Source organism: Saimiri boliviensis, chromosome 14 (genome assembly GCF_048565385.1).
Source record: "Saimiri boliviensis isolate mSaiBol1 chromosome 14, mSaiBol1.pri, whole genome shotgun sequence".
Lineage (NCBI taxonomy): Eukaryota > Metazoa > Chordata > Mammalia > Primates > Cebidae > Saimiri > Saimiri boliviensis.
In genome coordinates this window covers 6986536-7008475 of record NC_133462.1, presented here as the reverse complement: position 1 = coordinate 7008475, position 21940 = coordinate 6986536, and the positions used below count along the sequence as shown (strand labels likewise).

The 21940-nt window shown below is 43.2% G+C and overlaps 1 protein-coding gene across 2 annotated transcripts in view; it reads left to right on the top strand.

Annotated features, from left to right (window-relative positions):
• Nucleotides 1-39: 39 nt before the first annotated feature.
• LOC101049057 (myeloid cell surface antigen CD33-like) overlaps nt 40-21940 on the top strand; it is a 90091-nt gene continuing 68190 nt past the window's right edge. For both annotated transcript variants that reach the window (XM_074386024.1, XM_039466984.2), the window contains exon 1: nt 40-88. The gene's annotated coding sequence lies outside the window, so the exon portion shown is untranslated. The remainder of the gene's footprint in view (nt 89-21940) is intronic.

The following is a 21940-nucleotide window of genomic DNA, read 5'->3' as shown; positions in this document are numbered from 1 at the left end:
CTTTTATTTTCTGCGCCTGCGCACGGGCGCAGGGAGCCGCGGAGCTGTGTGTACTGTCGTTGCTATGGCGGCGCCCTGCCCGCGGCAGGTTCGTGTTGCTGGATAAGCGAAGTAGTTGTATTCTGATTAACTGGCTTGTGGGATTTTTACAGGATTTTAAGGGGATTATAGGGCATATGATTTCTGCCCTTTGAGGCGGGGTTGCGGGTGAGAATTGAAGGTGGGGTTGCTGGGGTTGGTCGCAAGTGTAAAAGGCTCAGACAGCGCATGCGCGGAACAGACTCCGAGGATGGGCGTGGTGTTCTGCGCGCACGCGGGGCAGTTGGTGATGCTCGTGCTCAGGTCGAATTGGGTGCAGCTGAGGGACCCCGCCTGTGCGTCAGATGTCAGCGATTGGGGGTGTGGTGTGTGCACGTACTGTTGGTTCTAGATAGTGGGTACAACTGAAGAAAGTAAATTTCTGGTCTGTTTTGAAGGTGGTTCCCATAGGACTTGTAAAACACTGACTGTGATGAGCACTGGGGCAATGACGAGAGAAAATGATCTGTTTTGAAGGTGGTTCCCATAGGACTTGTAAAAAAACACTGACTGTGGTGAGGACTGGGACAACGACGAGAGAAAATGATGAAAGGTAACGCAGACGCCGGGCAGTGAAATGGACAGCCACCCAGTACTTTCACGTGGAGTGGGAGGTGGAACTAGAGGACAGAGAACACGTTAGAGTGTTTTTGACTGGATCTGGAGACCCTGGGCACCCAAGAGGCCCTGAATTTCAAGACTGAGGGATCCAAAGGTTGAGGCTTCTGATCCCGTGGTCCGTGGACCCAGGGTCATGGAGACCCCAGACTCTCTAAATGGAAGGATCCAAAGACCCTTCTCACTGAACCCAGGAGCCCAGAGGCTCAGAGACTGAGGCCCTTGAGATGAAGGGGGTTAAAAACGCAGACTTCTGGCACCAAAGAAGCTGAGAGAACCAGTAGACTTGGAGACAACCATGTGTACCCTTGAAACACAGGGATCTGGAGGTCTCCACCCTCCCCACAAAGCCCAAGGGCCTTGGAGACCCCAGAGACTCAAATATGGGGGCACAAGGAGTCTAAGGACTCAGATACGTGAGACCTTTGAGACTCAGGTCCCCAAATGTGGGTCTTGGGTCTTCAAAAAACCAAGGCTCAGATTTCCTCTAGGTGGCATGGTGGCTCACGCCTGTAATTCCAGCACTTTGGGAGGCCTAAGCAGGCAGATCACAAGGTCAAGAGGTCAAGACCATCTGGCCAACATGGTGAAACCCCCTCTCTACTAAAAATAAAAAAATTAGCTGGGCGTGGTGGCATGCGCCTGTAGTCCCAGCTACTTGGGAGGCTGAGACAGGAGAATCCCTTGAACCTGGGAGGCGGAGGTTGCAGTGAGCCAAGATTCCGCCGGTGCACTCCAGCCTGGCAACAGAATGAGACTCTGTCTCAAGAAAAAAAAAATCCTTTAGCTCAAGGGACCAGAGCCTCATAAAGACAGATGTACAGAGAGCCCCAGGATGTGGAGGTCTATGGTGGGTGATGATGTGAGAAGAACCCCATGCACCCTGTAGCCCGATTCTTTCCCCATAACAGGAAACCATGGTGCCTTCGTTGCAGATTAGATGATGTTCATCTGTGTGTGTTGGTTCATTTGTTAAATTTCTTTCCTGAGGCCTCCTTGTGCCAGGTTGGCCCTGGACTCGGTTCAGGTAACACGAATGAATCAGACTTGCTTACTGTCCTCTGAGCATCTCCCACCCCCGACCCTGTCCTGCTGGTGGGGAGACAGGGACTTAGTGCAGGGCAGTAAAGCTTGACATGAAAGTGTTAAGGGCCTTGAAAGCTCAATTTCAATCATTGCCAGCCAGGGTGCCAGGAAAAGAAATTCAACAGGGGCTGCTGTGTGCCACGCATCGTCTCAGTTTGTTCATCTGTAAAGTGAGGGCAAGAATAGCAATGCCTGCCTCATAAGATTTATATGAAGTCAAATTGAATTAACAACACCCCAAAGAATTTAGAGCAGCTTCTTCATTCTGCTTAGTTGATGTCTATTTGCAGGGATGGCTTTAGTATGCAAAGCCAGCTTGATTTTCTGAGAAAAGGATGTAGTGATCATGGTCTGTAATCCTTCAAATATGTCTTAGTATCAAATTATGATGATTTTGTTAAGCATTATTTTATAATTAGGCTAGGCATTGATCTATGCCTTTCTGTTGTTGTGATTTCATTTCCTAGTGTAATTTAGTATTAAATTGGGGATGGGATTGCCTATAGGTTGGTTTGTATTTAGAGCATTAAGGGTTAGAAGTTTGGAGGATAAAATTTAGCAGAAATGGGACATACCTGAGGGATTGTGGGGAAGAGGTCAGGGTCAGTGAGGGTTTAGGGTTAGCAAGAGAGTGCCTGTAGCTTTCACCAACAGTAAAACTTTATCAGTCCTTTTAATCTTGCAAACCAGGCAGGCAAAGATACTTCAGTGTTTTAAATGGCACTTCGTTGAGTTCCTTGTTGAGGCTCAAACTCAGCAGGAGTACCTGGGAAGAAATTCGGCCACGGAAGTGAGAAGGTTGGAGTACCGCTTTGCGACAGTGCATCAGCCAGTGGCTGAGCTGCAGAGGTTCCCAACTGATTTCAAATTGTGATGAAAAATAACATGTTTTATACTGTTATCTCACAAAGAAACTGGACTTTTTCAAATTGATAGGGCTAATTTTATATATTTTGGGGTTAGAGACAATAATCTTCCAACTTTCCCTAGTATTTTCCCTCACATTTTGCCAGCCACCCCGAGTAAATGGCAACACACGGTGAAAACCACATTGGGAATATTTTAGCTGCCGGCTGTGTGGAAAATCACTTGCATCTCCAACTTTCACCTATAAAAAGACAAGCAATTAAACCTCCTGTGAGAGTCCTCTTGTGTTAAGCAATGTTGCAGAACATCGTATGTAGTAATCTCCTAGCGGATGAGCCGCATGGCTGCTGAGCACACATGCCCGCTTGCTGCTGTGAGCTCAGGCTCCCTCATCATTAGTCTTTTCTGTCTCTGGAGGGAATGATAAGGGCCGCTCAATAACCTGTAAGTCACAGAGAGTTAAAGATGTTTCCCCAAAACACTGAGGACAGAATGAAAGGTGAGGAGTGTTAGCCACCGCTCAGACGTGCAGGAAAGTCTCTCAGTGTAGGTTGTTGGAGAAATGCCGGTCTTTTTTCTTTTGGAAGTCTCCCTAGAATGAGGTTAAGGACTCTGCCCATTCTAGGATGAAAAATTGGGATATTAGACGCCCTCAGATATTTGTCCCAAGCCTTCATTTCGGGTTCTTAATGAGTTTGTTCAGCCATCACAGTCTCAAGTGCTAAGTAGGGCATTGGACTCTCTCCACAGTCCAAATTAGCACTGTCTTTTAACGTTGAGTTTCTCATCATTCTCATTTGATCTACCTTACTTATCCCACACTCACTCTAATAACACATCGTGCTTACTGTTACCTTTGCAACAAGACTTGAATTTTACTTAGCCTGGAGGAGTGCACTTCACACGTCCAGACCCAGTTCTGACTCATTCTTCAGCCCTGCATCAGTCAGTGGGAGCTAGGTTAAACCACGGTGACAAACCACGGCATCTCATCATGGGTCAGGTGAGTGGTCGCTCCGTGCTGTGTCGTCCTAACAGGAATCGAGACTGAAGGAGGTACCATCAATAAGATCCCCATTGCTATAGAAAAGACAGAAAGCATGTTGAATAGAACTCTGTTGGAGATTTCTCCTGAAAAAGTCACATGCTATTTCTTCTCTCCTCCAATGGCAAAAAAAAAAAAAAAAAAAAAAAAAAAAAAAGGTAATGTGGTCGTACAAAAATTTAAGTAGGTGGGATACAACAGTCAGAATGCATTCATAAAAAATGAACGGAAAATACTTGGAGAATAGCACCAGTGATTATCGTGAATGCCAGCATGCATTCCTAACAACCCAGTGCTGTTAACCTCCAGACTTCTGATGTCTTACAAAGTATTAGAACTTCTTATCTGAAGCCATACCACTCAGAGGGACTGCAGAATACGTAATGACATCTCCTTTAGGATGTCCTTAGAGAATTCAAGCAAAACAAGTTAAATAATCCAAAAGTGCTTTTGGGTACAGCGATATAGCACTAGAGGGTGAGATTAGAGATAGATTGTAAAGATAATAATAGGATTAGGGATAGAATTAGGGTCTGGGTAAGGGTCAGGGCTGGAAGTATGGTTAGAGGTGGGGTCATGGTCAGGGTCAAGATAAAAGTCAGGGTCAAAGTCAGGGTCAGAATTAGGGACCAGGGTATGAATCAGGGTTTAGGGTCAGAGTCAAAGCCTAGGGACAGGGTTAGGGTTAGAAGCGGAGCTTTGTTCTCCTCAGGACCCACCTGAGGAGAGGCCATGGCTTTGGAGCACGTGGTAGTGTGTCCACGGTGAAGGCCAAAGTTTCATTCTCCTCAAGTCTGACCTGGGGAGACGTGGCTGCAGGCCACGTGAGGAAGGGGAGGCAGAAGCTTCCTGTCTGCTCCCCGTGTGCAGAGGAAGGAGCTCCGACACTGGCTTTACTTCCACACATTGTGTTCTACAAGTCTTGTTTTCAGAAGCATCCCTTGCTTGAGGCTTTGGCTGCTCATCATCATAGCGTGCCCTAACATACTGTAAGATTTGGATTTGTTTCTGGAGTTTGATCTTCATATAGAGAAAGGAGAAATGCCTAGAGCCACCATCAGGACAGCTGGGATGAAAGCTGGGGATGGGCAGGTATCTTTCAAGTCACCCCAAGCCTGAGGCTGGAGGAAACATGTCCACCCCCGTAAACACTTTCATTCATGTTTTAATTACTCATTTTTCTTATAGCATTAAAGTAGTCAAAACAGTATTTAAAAAATGAAAAGTAGGCATGTTAAAACTTGCAACATTATTTAAGTTTAAATATATTATTTGTACCTCATCATTTTTTGTTTTGTTGAGAAAGTCTAAGGTTAATTGGCAGTACAGTTGTAATAGTAGATAGAATAATGTCTATTTTACAAACATTAACATCCTTCATTACATGTATGCACCCCAAAAATCTTAGGTCTCAGATTTTTAGGGAGTTTATTCTGCCAAGTTTGAGGATCCCTGCACCCGTGATGTATCCTCATGGGGTCCCGACAACATGTGCCCCAGGTGGTAGGAGCACAGCTTGGTTTTGTACATTTCAGGGAGACATGCGACATCAATCATCAGTGTATAAGATGTACCTTGGTTCAGTCCAGAAAGGTGAGACAACTTGAAGAGAAGGCCAAACGGGGGGCTTCTAGGTCATAGGTAGGTAAAGAGGAATGGTTTCAGTCTTTTGAGTTGCTGATTACCCTTTCCAAATGAGGCAATCAGATGGATATGAATTTGTCTCGGTGAGCAGCTGGGTGACTTTGGATAGAATGGGAGGCAGGTTTGCCCTAAGCAGTTCCCAGCTTGACTTCTCCCTTTAGCTTAGTAATTTAGGGTCCCCAAGATTTATTTTCCTTTCACAAGGTCTAACAGGTTTTCTTATGAGTGTTAATTATTCATTGTGTATTTTATTATGCAAATAAGGCACAGATTTTATTGAATAAGTCTCCTGAGATCTGATGGTTTTATAAGGGGTTTCCCCTTTTACTTGGCTTTATTCTCTCTTACCTGCCACCATGTGAGATGACCCTATCACCTTTGCCATGATCTTGAGTCTTCCCCAGCTACGTGGAACTGTGGATCCACTAAACCTCTTTTTCTTTAGAATTACCTATTCTTAATTAAAAAAAAATCATCAACTTCATGACTAGCTATATAGACACAATTACATAGGCGTTCAACTAAATTTGGAAACATTCCAGAGTCTGGGTTCCCAATAATTCTTTGTGATTCTTTAAAAGGTAAAGTGTTTTTTCCCCATAAGACATAGAAACATTTAAATCACCCATAGAATGTCCTGCCATTTTTGTTTCTCTGGTTTCCTCATTTTCTGCAAAACCTCCTTGAGGAAATTGACTTTGAATAGCCTTTTAAACTCTTCTGTGTTAGAAAGCATTGTGGTGAAACATCGAATCATCATGGTCACAAGTTCGGTTCACGTTCTTTCTTTCTTTGAATATTTTTTCCCAGTGGCCAGTATTTGATTCTGGTGTATTATGGCTAAAAGGTAGGCACTGGAACAAAACAAAGACGAGAAGTATTGGGAATAAGTGATCCACTCACAGTGAATCCGTTTGCCGTTGGAACATACTTTTACAAAGTCACTCTTTTGAAAATATTTGGCCATGAATTGAAACAGAGTCTGTAACATTATTTTTTTTTCCCGGTCTAAGGTGAACATCATTTTAGAGAAGGAACCCAGGACACAAGCACAGCACAAGGAAAAAAATATGATACATAAATTTACACATAGGTAAAGTCCAGACTCATGGAGTAGGGAGTTAGCTCCACCTTCTTGATGGCTCAGTGTCTACATCAATTATTTGGAATTCTTTTTCAAAGGAGACTTCTGTTCAACTCCATTTGCTTATTCACCTACATATACAAATACAGACACCTAGATAATTACTTGAAGCTTTAGTTAGTATTGAACACTACGGCATTATGTCGCACAGTTCATTTCTGTGTTGGCCATTGGTAGCTCTTTTTATTGGCTCCGATTTTTCTTTGACATATTTCAATTTTTTTTTTTTTAGTACTTACTTACTTTCTGATACTTCAAGATTATCCTGGCTCATATATTTACTGTCCCAGTTCTAGTATCAGACATTTCTTCAAAGAGCCTGATTCCTTTCAGCATGGTAGGAAAACTTCTATCTGGCTGCCGAATGAGCACGTGGTGTCTTGTCCCTCATTAGCAATGCTAGGAAGTACATGCGTGTATGTCACCTACCAATACACACCCAATTACAAAGGTTTCTCTGTGGAACTGTATGTATCTGCATTTAACTAAACATAAGTTTTCTTTGATGTCTTCACCTCTGATCTACTATCACATGTATCTTTCCACCCTTCTCCCCTTGCTAATTTGGAACCTCCCACTTCAACAGTGAGAAACCTGGTCCCTACCATCTGTGACTTAGGTAACTCATTGTGTTATTCCAGATACAGATACTGTGGTTTTACAATTGTTCACAATTACCCCTGTTGGAAAGAACTTTATAAAATGGAATCCAGTGATGAAATATAGTTCATTTGCCTTCAGCCTACAGATTCTGTTCATTTTTCAAAGAGACTTAGGTCAGCACCGTTTTCCCCACACCTTCAGTGAGTTTTTCCCACGTTTGTGTCTCAGTACATTTTGTGCTTCTGTGACACAATACCTGAGGCAGGGTAATTTGTAGGTAAAAAAGGTTCATTTGGCTCACAATGCTGGTGGCTGGAATGTCCGAGGTTGGGCAGTTGCGTCTGGTGGGGCCTCAGTCTTTTCACCTCCTGGTGGAAAGTGGAAGGGGAGCAAGAGGTGCACCAGAGATCACAGCAAGAGGGAAGCCAAGGAAGCCAGACTCTCTTTAACTACCTACTCCTGCAGGAATTAATCCATTCCTGTGAGAGCAGACAGAACTCACCGCCATGGGAGGGCAGTAATGTATTCATGACGGATCGATCTCCATAATCCAAACACCTTCCGCTAGGTCCTACCTCCCCACACTGCCACATCGGGGGTCAAATGCAACATGAGTGTTTGCAGGGACAAACCACATCCAAACCATTGTGATTTGTAGCATAGTTATTTTTCACACTGTGTATTCTGTGCGGGGATACTCCACATCCTGAATAATATTATTTAATTAGAATAGAGTTTGATTTCCCTATTTAGCTGTAAAATTCTGCGTGTTTTGACAAATGCATAGTGGCAGGTATCCACTATTAAAGTATCATATGGAATGCTTCAAACCCCGACCCCAGGCAGCCAAAGGCTTCCCATCTGTGTAGTTTCCCTGCTCCAGAATCTCATTAAGTGAGGTCACACTGTGGATTCTCTTAAGACTGTCTTCTTCCACTTAACAATGTGCATGAGCGATTCACCCGTGTCTTCGTGTGAGTTGATAGCGTGTTCCTTTCTATGGCTAAATAGTTTTCCATTGCTTGAATGTATCACAACTTGGTTATGCATTCTTGGGAGCAAAACCTTCGTCGTCTTAACTGTTCCAGGGTTGGAGGCCTTCAAATTAAGTGACAATAGATACATTAGTTGGGGAGACAATACTTGGCTTCTTGTTCCACAAGTATCATCGTGGGACAAAATTCATCAGATGGCAGGATCCAGTTTACAAAGAGGTAAAAATAGCCCAAAGACAAGAAACAAGGCTGGAACCTGATAACCCTCAAGGGCTATAATTTTCTTATTTAAAAAAATTTTTTGAGACAGGATCTGGCTCTGTCGCCGAGGCTGGAGTGCAATGGTACAGGCTCAGCTCTCTTCACCCTCCATCTCCTGGGTACAAGCAAGTCTCCCTCCTCAGCCTCCTGGTTAGCTGGGACTACAGGCACATACCATCATGCCCAGCTAATTTTTGTATTTTTAGTACAGACGGGGTTTCCTCATGTTGCCCAGGCTGGTCTTGAACTCCTGGCCTCCCAACGTGCTGGAATTATAGGCATGTGCCACCACGCCTAGCTGAGTTACAGTTTTTCATTGAAAACATAAAATTTCTCTCTGTAGTAACCATCATTTTTGATCATAGATCATCAAAGCCAGATTACTCTTTGTAATGAGTATTAATATTAATAAGAGTTTTGAAAATAAGTCGAGTTTTGTTAGATTTTGCTTGATTATGTAAGTGCAGCAAGAACAGGAGCTGACCACATAGGTGCTTTCAAGCTTCTTTGCTGCAAGTTTTCCTACAGAATCTCAGTTTGGATTTTTAAAGGCCTTACTGAGGCTAAAAGCCAAGTCCAGAACATACTGTCAAATTTCAGCTGCAGTCCTTATAGCTTTGGGTGAATTCTTCTCTTCTTGAGGCCCCCAAACAATCTCCAAATTCCTGGGCCTACAAGGAAATGACCTTTTTAACTAACCTGTAAGGCTGTAAACCCCCTGTAATCTAGGTATCAGGGCGGCTTTTCTCAGAGTGCTTTGTAAGGATGGGCTCCATAAAAGTCAACCTTAGTTCCTTAAAATTGCTGGTCATAACTGATCTTAGGTACACTATTCCTAAATATGATATTCCAGTAAAAGCCTTGATAATATAACCAAAGTTTCCTATTATGTCCTGTTCTAAGGTGAACAGATTCTTATTGGACTTCTGCTAACAACTATATTGTCGTGAAAATAAGAGTATTCAGTAAGAATTTCAAAATTCTGATTTGTCGAGGAAAAAGATAAATGCTTCATTTCTATTTAGAAAAGTATAATCTACTAAATTGTTATGAGTTATAGTTAGCTTAAGAGAAAGAGATTTCTTAAATCCAGAAACCCTACCATTAAAGAACCAGCGATGCTCAAAAAACACTATAAAATTATAATCAATTTTCATCAGTTCATTCAGTACCATGGAATCAATTCCAGTCTTGCTGAATCTTGGGTTAGCAGTTTCTTGAACCCATCAGTTTCTCAACTAGACTTCTGAAGAACTTCACTGAGTCCAGTGTATGGTCTTAAAGTTATTTACACAATATCATCAGGAGCTTATAACCAGAGTACCTGTCAGTGTTTTCTGTGAGTCTCAGAGGGAGTCCTGGGTTGGAGACAAACATTCTGACCCGCAGCTGATTTCAGGAGCTTTCAGGAAAGCATCAGGGCTAAATAATACCTAAATGACAAAGAGCATAAAATCGCTGCGATGAAAGATCTGATGAGAGTTCAGCATACCACAGCTGACAAGGATATTCAATGTTGTCTGTGGCATACAACATTAAAAATAATCATTGAAATGATGACTCATAACCCTATACTGGCACATAGCATGGATAGGGAGGATATTGACAAATGTCCAGGATTTTTATATAATTTCTGAAAATATAACATTTTACCCATGTAAATACAACCCAGGGAAGGTTCAGTATCTCTTATTTGTATATTTTGTGTAGTTTTTCTGATAAAAAATAAAACCTACTTCACTTGCAAAACTTACCCTATTTTTCTTGCATACCGTGCATAGTTTCTAGGTATTGTATTATTTCTAGTAATTTTATTTATATGTAGATTATATTTTTAATACTTAGTAATCTTTATTTTCCAGAGTAAACTAGGATTAAGTAGACAATTTTAAATTGCCATATATTAACATTCTATAGTAGATTAGAAAATGTATGAATATATGATCTCCCAACATCTAGAGGGATGTTTCCTCATAGTACAATTTCTCAGTGTGGTAGACAAAAAAATGTTTGTTAACAGGCCAAAATATCTTTAGTCTCTCCGTAAAAATAGGGGCCAAAAGTATATAAAGTTGAATTGGTTATGTTCAATAATTAATGTTTTAATATTATATCTTATTTATAAGTGATCTAGATATTTAATGCAAATGTCTTAGTTAGCTTAACTTTAAGGTTAAAAATTACCAAAAGTATTTTGGAAACTATTGTTAGGCAGATTTACTGTTAAAAATTATTATTGAAGTAATGGTTTTTATAAGAATAACAATTAGAATCAAATCTACAAGCTTTAAAAGTATCTAGTGAGTATGTTAGCTTATTTGACTAGAACTCAATCAGAATAGAAATTTGTTTTATATTAGAGATAGCTCTGAAGACATAGTTGTTTTACTACATCAAAAATATTAAATCAATCCTCTTTAATGATGTTTTATCTAAATTGTGTTAACTTGAAAAACATTTGTATCAGTTCCTACATTTCTAGCAGTTTGGGGAATATATATTTATAAATGCTTAATTTTTTTTCCAAGCCAAGTTAGGATAGAGCACTTTTAGAGGATTTTATAAATGAATTTTGCATTGCTATCTGGAATTAAGAAAATATCACATAACATACATTCATAGGCATAAAACACAAATAGGGATCTCATGCTAAATAGCTTTCGTGCTAAAATTTTAGCCATGAATCAGGCATACATATTCTCATGGTTAATTTTAGACATCTGCTTGATTGGATCTAGAGATACATAGCTGTTAAAGCACAATTTCAACATTCTACTCATTTGATTACAAGTCCTCAGGCATCTAAAATAATTAACAAAATGACAATTGATAGGACTTCTGTGGGAGAGTATGGAAGGTTGTTTGAACTTTGTAACACTGTCAACTGAAGAATGATGAAGTTCATAAATTTGGAAATGAGAGATTTCTTTATTTTTATTTACTTTTTTTTTTTTTTTTTTTGAGAAGGTGTTTCACTCTTGTTGCCCAGGCTGGAGTACAGTGATCTTGGTTCAGGGCAACCTCGCAACCTCTGCCTCCCGGGTTCAAGCAATTCTCCTGCCTCACCCTCCGAGTTAGCTGGGATTACAGATGTCCACCACCATGCCTGGCTAATTTTGAGTATTTTTAGTAGAGGCAGGGTTTCACCATGTTGGCCTGGCTGGTCTCAAACTCCTGAACCCACGTGATCCACCCACCTTGGCTTCCCAAATTGCTGGGATTACAGGCATGAGCCACTGCACCCAGTGAGAGATTTATTTCCTACAAAGGGTTGCAGCCTGCAGGGTAGTCCTTCTAACAGGCTCGGAAACATGGACTCCAGCCAAAAGCCAGAAGCAGACACTTCAAGGGAGAGGTAAAGGAAAGAGTAATTTATGCTGAGTGGCGTGGCCAAACACACGTATTTAATAAGCTCTAGGAGGAGTTATGAATATATTTGTGAAAAGAGATATGCGTGCAATTGCAGTTGAGTTTCTTACTCCTTCATGGGTCCCATGTACAAGAAATGGCAGTGTTGGCATGATCCCAGGTTGAAGTTTTGAGCCATCTGACATTAAAAGGTGAAGCAGAGGACATGAAAACTTGCTTTGTGCATGCTCTGTATACTGGCCAGAACCTCTGGGTCATGGGTGATCTCTTACCAGGCAAGAAAGGAGAGGCAGCTTGAGGCAGTTGGTTGATACCAGTCGTGGAGTCTTTTGAAAGGGCTGGTTTCTCTTAAATCCTTTGATGAGGTGTCTGTTCAGATTTGTGTACATCTTTAATTGGGCTGTTTTACTTAGTTTTAAGATTTTTTTGTATATGGAATACAAATTCTTTCTCAAATCTGTATTTTGTAAATATTTTCTTTCAGTATGTGGCTTGTCTTTTTATTCTCTTAACAAGGTCTTTTACAGAGTATACACTTTTAACATTTAAAAAAATCCGCTTAAGCGGATTTGTTCTGTGTGTATTGACACTTTGTGTTGTTTGTTAAAATTCATTACTGAACCCAAGGGCATATAGCTTTTATTCTGTGTTTTCTTCTAGAATTATACAGTTTTGCATTTTTAGTGTAAGGATGATTTTGAGTGATTATTTGTGTAAGTTGTAAAGTTTTCATCTACATTCATTTCATTTCCTGTGATTTCCAGTGAATCGTTCCTTCACTGCTTTTGGGAAAGACACAGGATAGTGGGCTCTGTTAGAGTAGGTAAATAGCTAGACATGAACGTGGTGGGAAGGCTCATCTGGAGGATCCATAAAAGATTTATATATTAATAGCATCTCTAATGCTGGAGTGGATGGGCGCTTGTCAGTTGTGGGTAGGAGGAAGAAGAGGTCCCTATGCAGAAAGAAACACCCTAGAACTCCTCTTAGGATGCCCCAATCATCATTCACTCTACAGCTAAAATGTCAGAAAATTGCTAGCTACGTGCTGATCAGAAGGACAAAGGGGATGTTCTTCAGAGAGACCTGGCACCGTAATTACAGACTACGGCAGAGAAGGACATTCAAAAGAGATAGGCACAGGAGGTACATACGTGACCACTGTAGGGCCTTCCTGGGAGGTGGGAAGGAGCCAGCCCCAATATTGGATTTGGATTGATCACCACACATGTGCCTTAACCAACAGTGAGGAGGTCCCACAAGCCTAAGACGGGCAAGTCGGGGACCTAAGGCAGGAGCAAAAAAAAAAAAAAACCAAACAAACCAACCCAAAGAAAACAGGTGGAGACTCGAGACAGAAGCGGGAATGTGAAGAAGTCCAAAATAAAATTCCCTGCACAGGGCTCTTAGGCTGTTTTCCTGCACTATCAGCCTGCTCCTCCCTTGGGGCCTATTTTTCCTACAATAACCTTTTTACACTGTTTATTTTCAGTGACGTTATCTGCCATCTTTGTACTGCCTCTTGATGAAAATCTTTCTTCCAAGTTAGACAAGAACTGGGACATCAGCTCTTAGCCTCATTTCAGTTCGAATTTCCAGAACTGTGGGTGCTGAATAATGGCACTCTGACTTTTAAATGGTGCAGAAGGAGGCCAGTAGGGGGCGCCAGCCATCACGTTGGGAAGAAGAGGGCCCTGCAGTGTCCCCAGCAGCCAGCAGGGGGCGTACGGCCACTACACTGTGAGCAAGATGGCCCTGCAGTGTCCCAGCTGCCAGCATGGGGTGGCTGCCACCACACTGAGAGCCAGAGGACCCTACAGTGCCCCACGCAGGCAGCAGGGGACACACGGGCACCACACCATGAGCAAGAGAGCCCTGCAGTGCCCTGGCCACCAGCAAGGGGCACCTGAGCCCGCCTTTTCAGGTGACGCACGCGCTTGCGTGCCTCGCATGGCGTCATGGTGCATGTGTGCATTGTGTTGCGTCACAGCACCATGTGTCTGCCATGTGAAAACGTGGGCTGGGGCGCCCCCTGCTGGCACCCGAGCAGTACAGGATCCTCATGCTCACGGTGCTGTGCCCGCGCCCACTGCTAGCAGCTAGGGCCACTGCAAGGCCCTCCTACAGTAAGACACCCCGCCCCAGGGTCTGTGCTGAGGACGCAGCTCCACCCTTGCAGTGCCCCCCAGGGCTGTGCTGAGGAGAGCGCAGCTCTGCAGACGGCTGTGACCCCAAAGCCTCAGGAATCTGAAAAGGCGGGCTTGGTCGCCCCCTGCTGGCCCCCCGGGACACCGCAGGGCCCTCGTGCTCACAGTGTAGTGGCAACACGCCCCCTGCTGGCAACCAGGGCAGTGCAGCCTCCTCTTGCTCTCAGTGTGGCGCCTGTGCTGCTGGGCCCTCTTCCTCGCAGTGTACGCCCCCCGCTGGCCACGGGGGCACTGCAAGACCCTCTTGCTCATGGTGTCGTGGCAACACCCACGTACTGGCAACCAGAGCACTGCAGGGTCCTCTTGCTCATGGTGTGGTGCCCACGTGTCCCCTGCTGGCTGCGTGGGGCACTGCAGGGTCCTCTGGCTCTCAGTGTGGTGGCGGCACACCCCATGCTGGCAGCTGGGACACCGCAGGGCCATCTTGCTCACAGTGTATTGGGACGCCCCCTGCGGGCAGCTGGGGACACTGCAGGGCCCTCTCCCCAGTGTGATGGCTGGCGCCCCCTACTGGCCTCCTTCTGCCACTTAAAGTCAGTGCCAGTTATTCAGCACCCACAGTTCTGGAAATTTGAACTGATACGGGGCTATTACTGGAAAGAGCTGATGTCCCAGTTCTTGTCTAACTTGGAAGAAAGATTTTCATCAAGAGGCAGTACAAAGATGGCAGATAACTTCATTGAAAATGCAGTGTAAAGAGCTTATTATAGAAAAAATAGGTAGGCCCCAAGGGAGGAGCAGGCTGATCCTGCAAAAAACCGCCCAAGAGTCCTGTGCAGGGAATTTTATTTTGGACTTTGTAACCCAATAAAATGTGAGTTTTGTGATTCTGCTCTCTTACTATAGCAATGGTTTTATAAACAAAAAAATGAATAATTCAGGATTTCAGAGGTGGTAAACTATTAAAAATAGTTTGGGTATTAAATTATTGTGAAATAATTGTGTATTAAATAATTGTAAATCAAACAGTTGTGACGGAACAGATCTGTAGGCATATGTAAGTGCTGAGGTGCAGGTTTCAACCAAAGCAGTTATGTTGAACGTTTGTGTCTAGAGATAATCAATAGAGGAACTGGCTGTGGGCCATCACCTTTGCATCACCTTTGTTTTGTGCTGTAGCTGAGTATCAAAAACAAAAGAAAACAAAATCACCGTTTATTTCTCAGAGAGAGAGAAAGACTCTTTCCTTCAATTTAAGTATTCCAAAATTGCCGCTTGGTGGGCCCTGAGCTCTTGGAGGAGGCCAAGGCAGAGCAGACCCTCAGGTGGGCGGGCGATGCGCTTGACCCTAAGGACATCAGGTACGCGGGCCCCCATCCACCGCCGGCACCCGATCACCCCTGCAGCCCAGATGTGGCATGGGAGCAGCAAGTGGCTGGACACCCCACACGAGGCCCAGATCCGCAGCAGCAGGAATCCTGAGGCTGGGCACCCAGGCGGCAAAGTCAGGCAGTGAGCCCCACCAGCAGCCGCTCAGTCTTATCGGTGTGGATGCAGAGTGCCCAGCACAGGGGCCCAGGATCCAGAGAGGTGTCCATGAGGAGCGGACCCTCAGACCGGATGGGCTGTGCACTTGGCGATCCTGACGCCACCCAAGGGAAGCTCCGCCATCCTGCGCCAGTACCAGAGCTGCACCTGCTAACTGCCCATCCAGCATGGGCAGCAGTGGGGGCCGGTGGGGGAAGGAGCAACCCCTGACTTTCCACACGTCTCCGATCCCTGACACCTGCCAGGCAGACCCCAGGGCCAGAGACTTAGCGCTGAAGGCAGGCCATCCGCACCGCCGCTCCAGTGCTGCGGAGTGCCCATGCCAGACCCGATCTCCATTTGAGGATGAGTGGGGCAGCTGCAGGGTCAGACAGGCCGCCGCCTCCTCCACTATATGAGATATATGTAAGGACTGATAATGTTCCAAAGATAAGGAAAAAAAAAACATACAAAAGATAATGTTGCATCAGGATCTCATGTTTGTGATATAAAATGCGCGCCTGCGATCCTGTGCCTGTGGTCCTCTGGCAGCCTGGGCGAGCCCAGGAGAACCCGGAGCCCAGCGATTCCTCCGGAGCTGCAGCCCCACCTGCCTGCGCGCACCTGGGAGCGGCTTCCGGGAGCTGGGTGGCCACCGCGGCGCAGGCGCGCGCCTAAGGGCCTTGCGGGGCTCCCTGGGTCTGAGAGGTCGGAGGCTGCGCGTGTTGCTGCTGAAGGCTGTAGTGGACCCAGCTGGATCGCGGATTCTGGGCGGGAAAGCGGATCTGGGATGCAGATTGGGGATTGGCGCCAGGTGGTGGTGGGAGGAGCCGCGGCTCAGGAGCTGGTTGCTGGGGATCCGGGAAGTCACCACCTTAAAGCTCCTCGACTTCGGGAGCCAGGGGCCAAGGCAGAGCAGAACCTCAGGTTCTGACACCCCACACGAGGCCCAGACCCCCAGCTACACCGCTTCCGGGCACCAAATCCGTGTCGCGGAACCGCGGAGGATCCGCAGGGCGGCTGTCTGGGGCGACGCCGCGGAGGTGGAGCTGCCTGGCGCACGGGAGCGGAGGCCTGGACGCCCCGGACACGCCGCACAGGTAGCGGGGCTCAGCCCGGGTGGGAGGGTTCCCGAGGCCCGGCTTCCCCCCTGGCACCCGGCCTTGGAGGGCGCCGGGCACCCTCGGAGCAGCGGAGCCAAATGCGCGTCAGCTGCTTTATCCCTCCTGATTCCCCGGCTGGAGCGCTTGGTGGAGAATGTGAGTGATTTAACTCACAAAGTTAGGCGTATACGGTGTTGTTATTTTAACGTTCACGTTTAAAACGTGGTGTTTTATACATTGCAGGAGGTCCCTACTGAGAGAACTCATTCCCCTATCAAAAATACCGGGAGTCGTTTTCAGTAGGCGAAAATTTCTCAGATAAAACTGCCCGTTTTACATAGATCGGTTCTTTACTGAAGGGTCTTAGAGGGAAACTTGGAAGTGGGAGGTGGGGTTTGTGCTCTTAAATGAGAAGACATGTTTTTCTCAAAATGTGAGCTCTTTCTGTGTGTATCGATTTTACATAAACCGAATGAAAATATCAAGGTTTTAGCATTTTTGCACGACACCTGCTGTCTTTTACTATTGGGATGACATTTTAAATAATTTTATAACGGACTGAAAAAATAGTGGCTTCTTTAGATATTAAAATGTGCTATTAATTTTCATAATTATTGTTTACTAACAGCTGAAAATACAGATAAATGCATGGAGCAGAATAGGAAATCCAGAAACACTGAAATGATGTAAGATATATGTAAGGCTTCACAATGTTAACAGATACAAATAGGAAAGCATGAATTATTGATGAAAAAATGCCTGCTTTTTGAAGAAAACTAATGAAATTATGTATCACAAACATGAGTGCCTGATGGAACACAGACTGAAACTTTTACATATGCAAGTGAGAAAAGTATCAGAAGGAAACACAAATGCTTATTTTACAGGTATATTTTATGCTCACGAAGCCTTCCTAAGAATGACCTCAGAGGCAGGCATTCTGAAGGTTGATTTAGCAAACTGAAAATTAAAACTGCCTGTGTATCAGAAAAAAAGTGAGAAATTAAAGAAAGCATACCTGAAAAGTATTTATTACATATATATTCAGATGAGATGTGTGTTTTCATTTTCTAGGAAATTCATTTATAAATTTGATATAAATAAAAATTCTTTTGATTGAAAGAATTTCCATAGAAATAATTTAGTTTTGGCAGTCATATAAACTATTTGTGTAACAATCTGGGAAAATTATATACAAATAGATTGTAAATGAATACATGTTGGAAAAATTCTTGAAATGGGTATTATGAGTCTTAATAGCAATTTTTATTACATATGAGGACCTGATTTTTTAGTAAACCATAGGATACTAGAGAAAGAAAATACTTTCCATGCAAAAACTTGAATTATACGCAGCCATTTAGTTACACATTCATAGCAAACATAAAAGGGCTATATTCTAAATGTGCACAGATTTGTTTGCTTCTATTAATTGAGTCAACGTGTAAAATTTAGAAGACTTATGCAGAAATCTGGACTCCAGACTTGTCCTAAAAAATCAAGTATGGTGTCCTCTGGGTTTCTACAACTGTTGGCCTGCTGCGCAGAGGTAGCGCCTTTATAAAAGGCGTCTATTCTCCAGTTTGCTAGTGTGCCCATGTCAGTTCTTTCCTTACTCAGATCACCTTCCTTTGTCCTTTTAAGTATTTGAGTTTACAACTCTTATGTTGTAGTTTATTTTGATAAAGATTTCAAGGCTTTTAAGTCAGTGTGTATTTGTTTATAATATATAGTCTATAGATTATATAAATCCTTCAGTTATGGGGTTGGATTTTAGATTTTAGTTTAAAACTCTTTTTATCTATACCACAAATAATCACCTTCCAATACGAATGCCCAGAAGTTTTTTTTTCGGTTATTCCTGGTTGTGTTGGATAGTTTATGAATATTGCAGACATTTTTCTCCTCAGCAATCTTCCTTAGAAATGCAAGTGACTTACTTTCATTACGCTAGAAATAACCCATAGGGATCAGTACGAGAACTTTCATTGATAAGCCGTTGTATTTGTACTTGCTTTATATTTAGCCTGAAATAAAAAATAATTTTAAGTAGCCATTTAAATGGAAACCAATACAAATGGATTTAAAAAGTAGAGTTGCATTAGGGTCCCAGCATTACCATTACAATTGAGAATAGAATTTCTTGCTGAGCTTTGGGTTTGTTTTTTTTTTAATATTTATTTTTAAATTTTTAAACCTCTCTCTCTCTTACACAGAGCATAGTGAGCTTTATAGCAATTAAGATAAAAAATCTGTTCCCTTGTATTAAAAGAAACCCACAGACTGTTTAATAATATGGAAAATATGTACATTTGAAGCCAATCACTCTTAAGTCAGAGCTCATTTCCTTAGTGGCCTGTTTGGAGCAGGAGTGCCTGACATTGGCATCTGGGAGCCTAACATCATTGATAGAAGTGAGTCAAGCAAGTTTGTACCACGCAGAGGGAACCTCCAGCTGTATCGGGAAGCTCTGGAAACTGTATCTCTGAAACTCTTTTTTTTTTTTTTTTTTTTTTTTTTCTTTTTGAGACGGAGGACAGAGTTTCGCTCTTGTTACCCAGGCTGGAGTGCAATGGTGCGATCTCGGCTCACCGCAACCTCCGCCTCCTGGGTTCAGGCAATTCTCCTGCCTCAGCCTCCTGAGTAGCTGGGATTACAGGCACGCGCCTCCATGCCCAGCTAATTTTTGTATTTTTAGTAGAGACGGGGTTTCACCATGCTGACCAGGATGGTCTCGATCTCCTGACCTCTTGATCCACCCGCCTCGGCCTCCCGAAGTGCTGGGATTACAGGCTTGAGCCACCACGCCCGGCTCTCTGAAACTCTTAATTCCTTAAATGTTAATATTTGCCACAAAAACTATTGTCAGATGTGTATTAGGTACAGTTCCAGAGATTTCTTGATTGTCGGTTATAAAATACAGTTTTGTTATACTTCTCATATGCAGATTGTCATGGAGTCTTTCTCTTGGGGTACAACAAGCAAATATTCTTTGGAATGTAGTTTAAGAAACACTGCTCTAGAGATAATAATTTAGATCATTAATTTCTGTAAAAAAATTTGCTACAATGTTTTAGGTTTTTGGGGGCTGTAGAGATAAGAGATACAGGCCTGACCCTCAAGAAGCTCTTGTTTCAGTGGGAAACAATCAAGTGATTACAATATAACATGCTAAGTGCTGTGATCAAAGCAAGGATTCTTGGGACTGGTTTGTGTGAAGGCAATTCTGGCGATGACCACAGTTAATGTGGGGAGGCAGAGGAGGGGTGTTTGCAAGGCAGGGAGCAGCACGTCAGAAAGCACAGAGGAGTGAGAAGGAAGGGCCTGGTTTTCATTTACTTCCTTTCTATATTGTATGTTGAAGTTGAAACATCTTAGAGAAGATTTTTAGTTCATTTGAGGAATATGTAATTTTGTGAATTTGTTGTTGTTGTTGTTGCTGTTTTATGGGACGGAAACACACCACTTTTATTTGCTGTAATTTGCAAGAGACAGCAAATCGTGGAATTTTTAGTGAAAAACCAAGTGAATGTACGTGCTGTTGATAGGCTGAGAGAGTACAGTAGTTCTTGTTTAAAATAAAAACCTGAGTGTTGTAGAGTGGAGTCACTCAAATCAGAAACATTAATAAGATTAACATAATTATTGGCATATAGTGAGAAATATCAACACAAATAATCAGGTAGAAAAGCAAATATTTGGACTAAGCAACATCAAGAACATAGGGTAGGATTCGTTTTCTCTTACAGAGTGTTTGTTATTTGAAATCTGATGTTTTTGGTCTTGTAATCTTACATTAGCTAAAGATTTTTGTATTTGGTTTTTTTTTTTTGAGACGGAGTTTCGCTCTTGTTACCCAGGCTGGAGTGCAATGGCGCGATCTCGGCTCACCGCAACCTCCGCCTCCCGGGTTCAGGCAATTCTCCTGCCTCAGCCTCCTGAGTAGCTGGGATTACAGGCACGCGCCACCATGCCCAGCTAATTTTTTGTATTTTTATTAGAGACGGGGTTTCACCATGTTGACCAGGATGGTCTCGATCTCTCAACCTCATGATCCACCCGCCTTGGCCTCCCAAAGTGCTGGGATTACAGGCTTGAGCCACCGTGCCCGGCCTGTATTTGTTTTATTAATTTTTGAAATGTGGACTTTTAGTTTATGACTACTAGTATTGCCGTTATTATTATTATTATTATTATTATTATTATTATTATTTTTCAGGCTGTAGATAGCTCTTATGTGACCCCTAGCTGATGTGAATGACAACATATCAGACTAGGAAAGCAATGGGGAATCTTCATGTAAATCTTTGCCTACTTTAGATAAGTGACCTCAGCCCAGTTTCTTGGCCGTCAGGGGACTACAGGTTAGCAGCTTGTATTGTGTCATACCCCAGTGCAACAAGAGCCTTCCATGTTGTCCCTTTTCTTTTAGCCTTGGTGATAATTTACAAAGATGAACACTGAGCACCCAAGATGCTTACAGACACAAGCTGGTACATGTAAACGGTTATTATGTCTACATTGACAGGCAGGATATGAAATTGATAAAGCGTATCAAACTAGCTGCTTACTAGTGACTTTATTAAAGTTCTTGAATGGAGTTGTTTGTTATTTTAGAGCAGCCCTCATGCTTCCTGTAGATTTTGGCTCATCAGGTATTGTCAGTGTTTTTCTTCAGCAAGATATTAATGTCTTTACTCAAGATGTGTGTGTATGAGATGCAGAGGATTATGCTGTTTATCATGGTTTGACAAGGTGTTTGCATTAAATAATACAATCTGTTAATACTAAATTGATGTTTAAAATAATTGCAACCATTGAATCTTACACATTAGGTGAGAGTTCATAGTTTGGTTCAGGTCGTTTGAAATAGCAAGAGTTAGTCCACTTTTTAGCTAGAAATCAAGCAGAAGGCTGGATTAGTTAGAAGTAGAATGCAGGATTCTTTCAGGGCTTTTAAGACCTTTATCCCTAGGGATCTCAGTGTGGTTCATGTTATTCTAAGTATAATCCTCATGCATCAGATAAAAATAGAGACACATCTTTGACTTCTTTTTTCTTCCTTTTGTTTTTTTGTTTGTTTGTTTTTTAAGAGGCCAGGTCTCACTATGTTGCGTAGGCCGGTCTTGAACTCCTGAGCATAAGTGATCCTCCTGCCTCGGCCTGTCAAAGTGCCGTCCGCCATGCCTGGCCTGACTTTCCAATGAGTTACTGGGTCTTGAAAAGTTCAATTTAGCAGAAAATCTTGTACTGTCCCCTGGGGCTGTCTTCTGTATCTTCCTCTTTGAATTTTCCAGGAAACTAAGGTGTTTCCAAGTCCGGGGAAGGCAATCTTTCTTTACGAGTCAGAAGGAGGAACGGAGGCCATTCTAATTATTCTGTTGTTTCCACGGATTCACTTGCTGTATCGATGCCATTGTAACTGGTCCTGCAATCTGATAATGATTGACCTT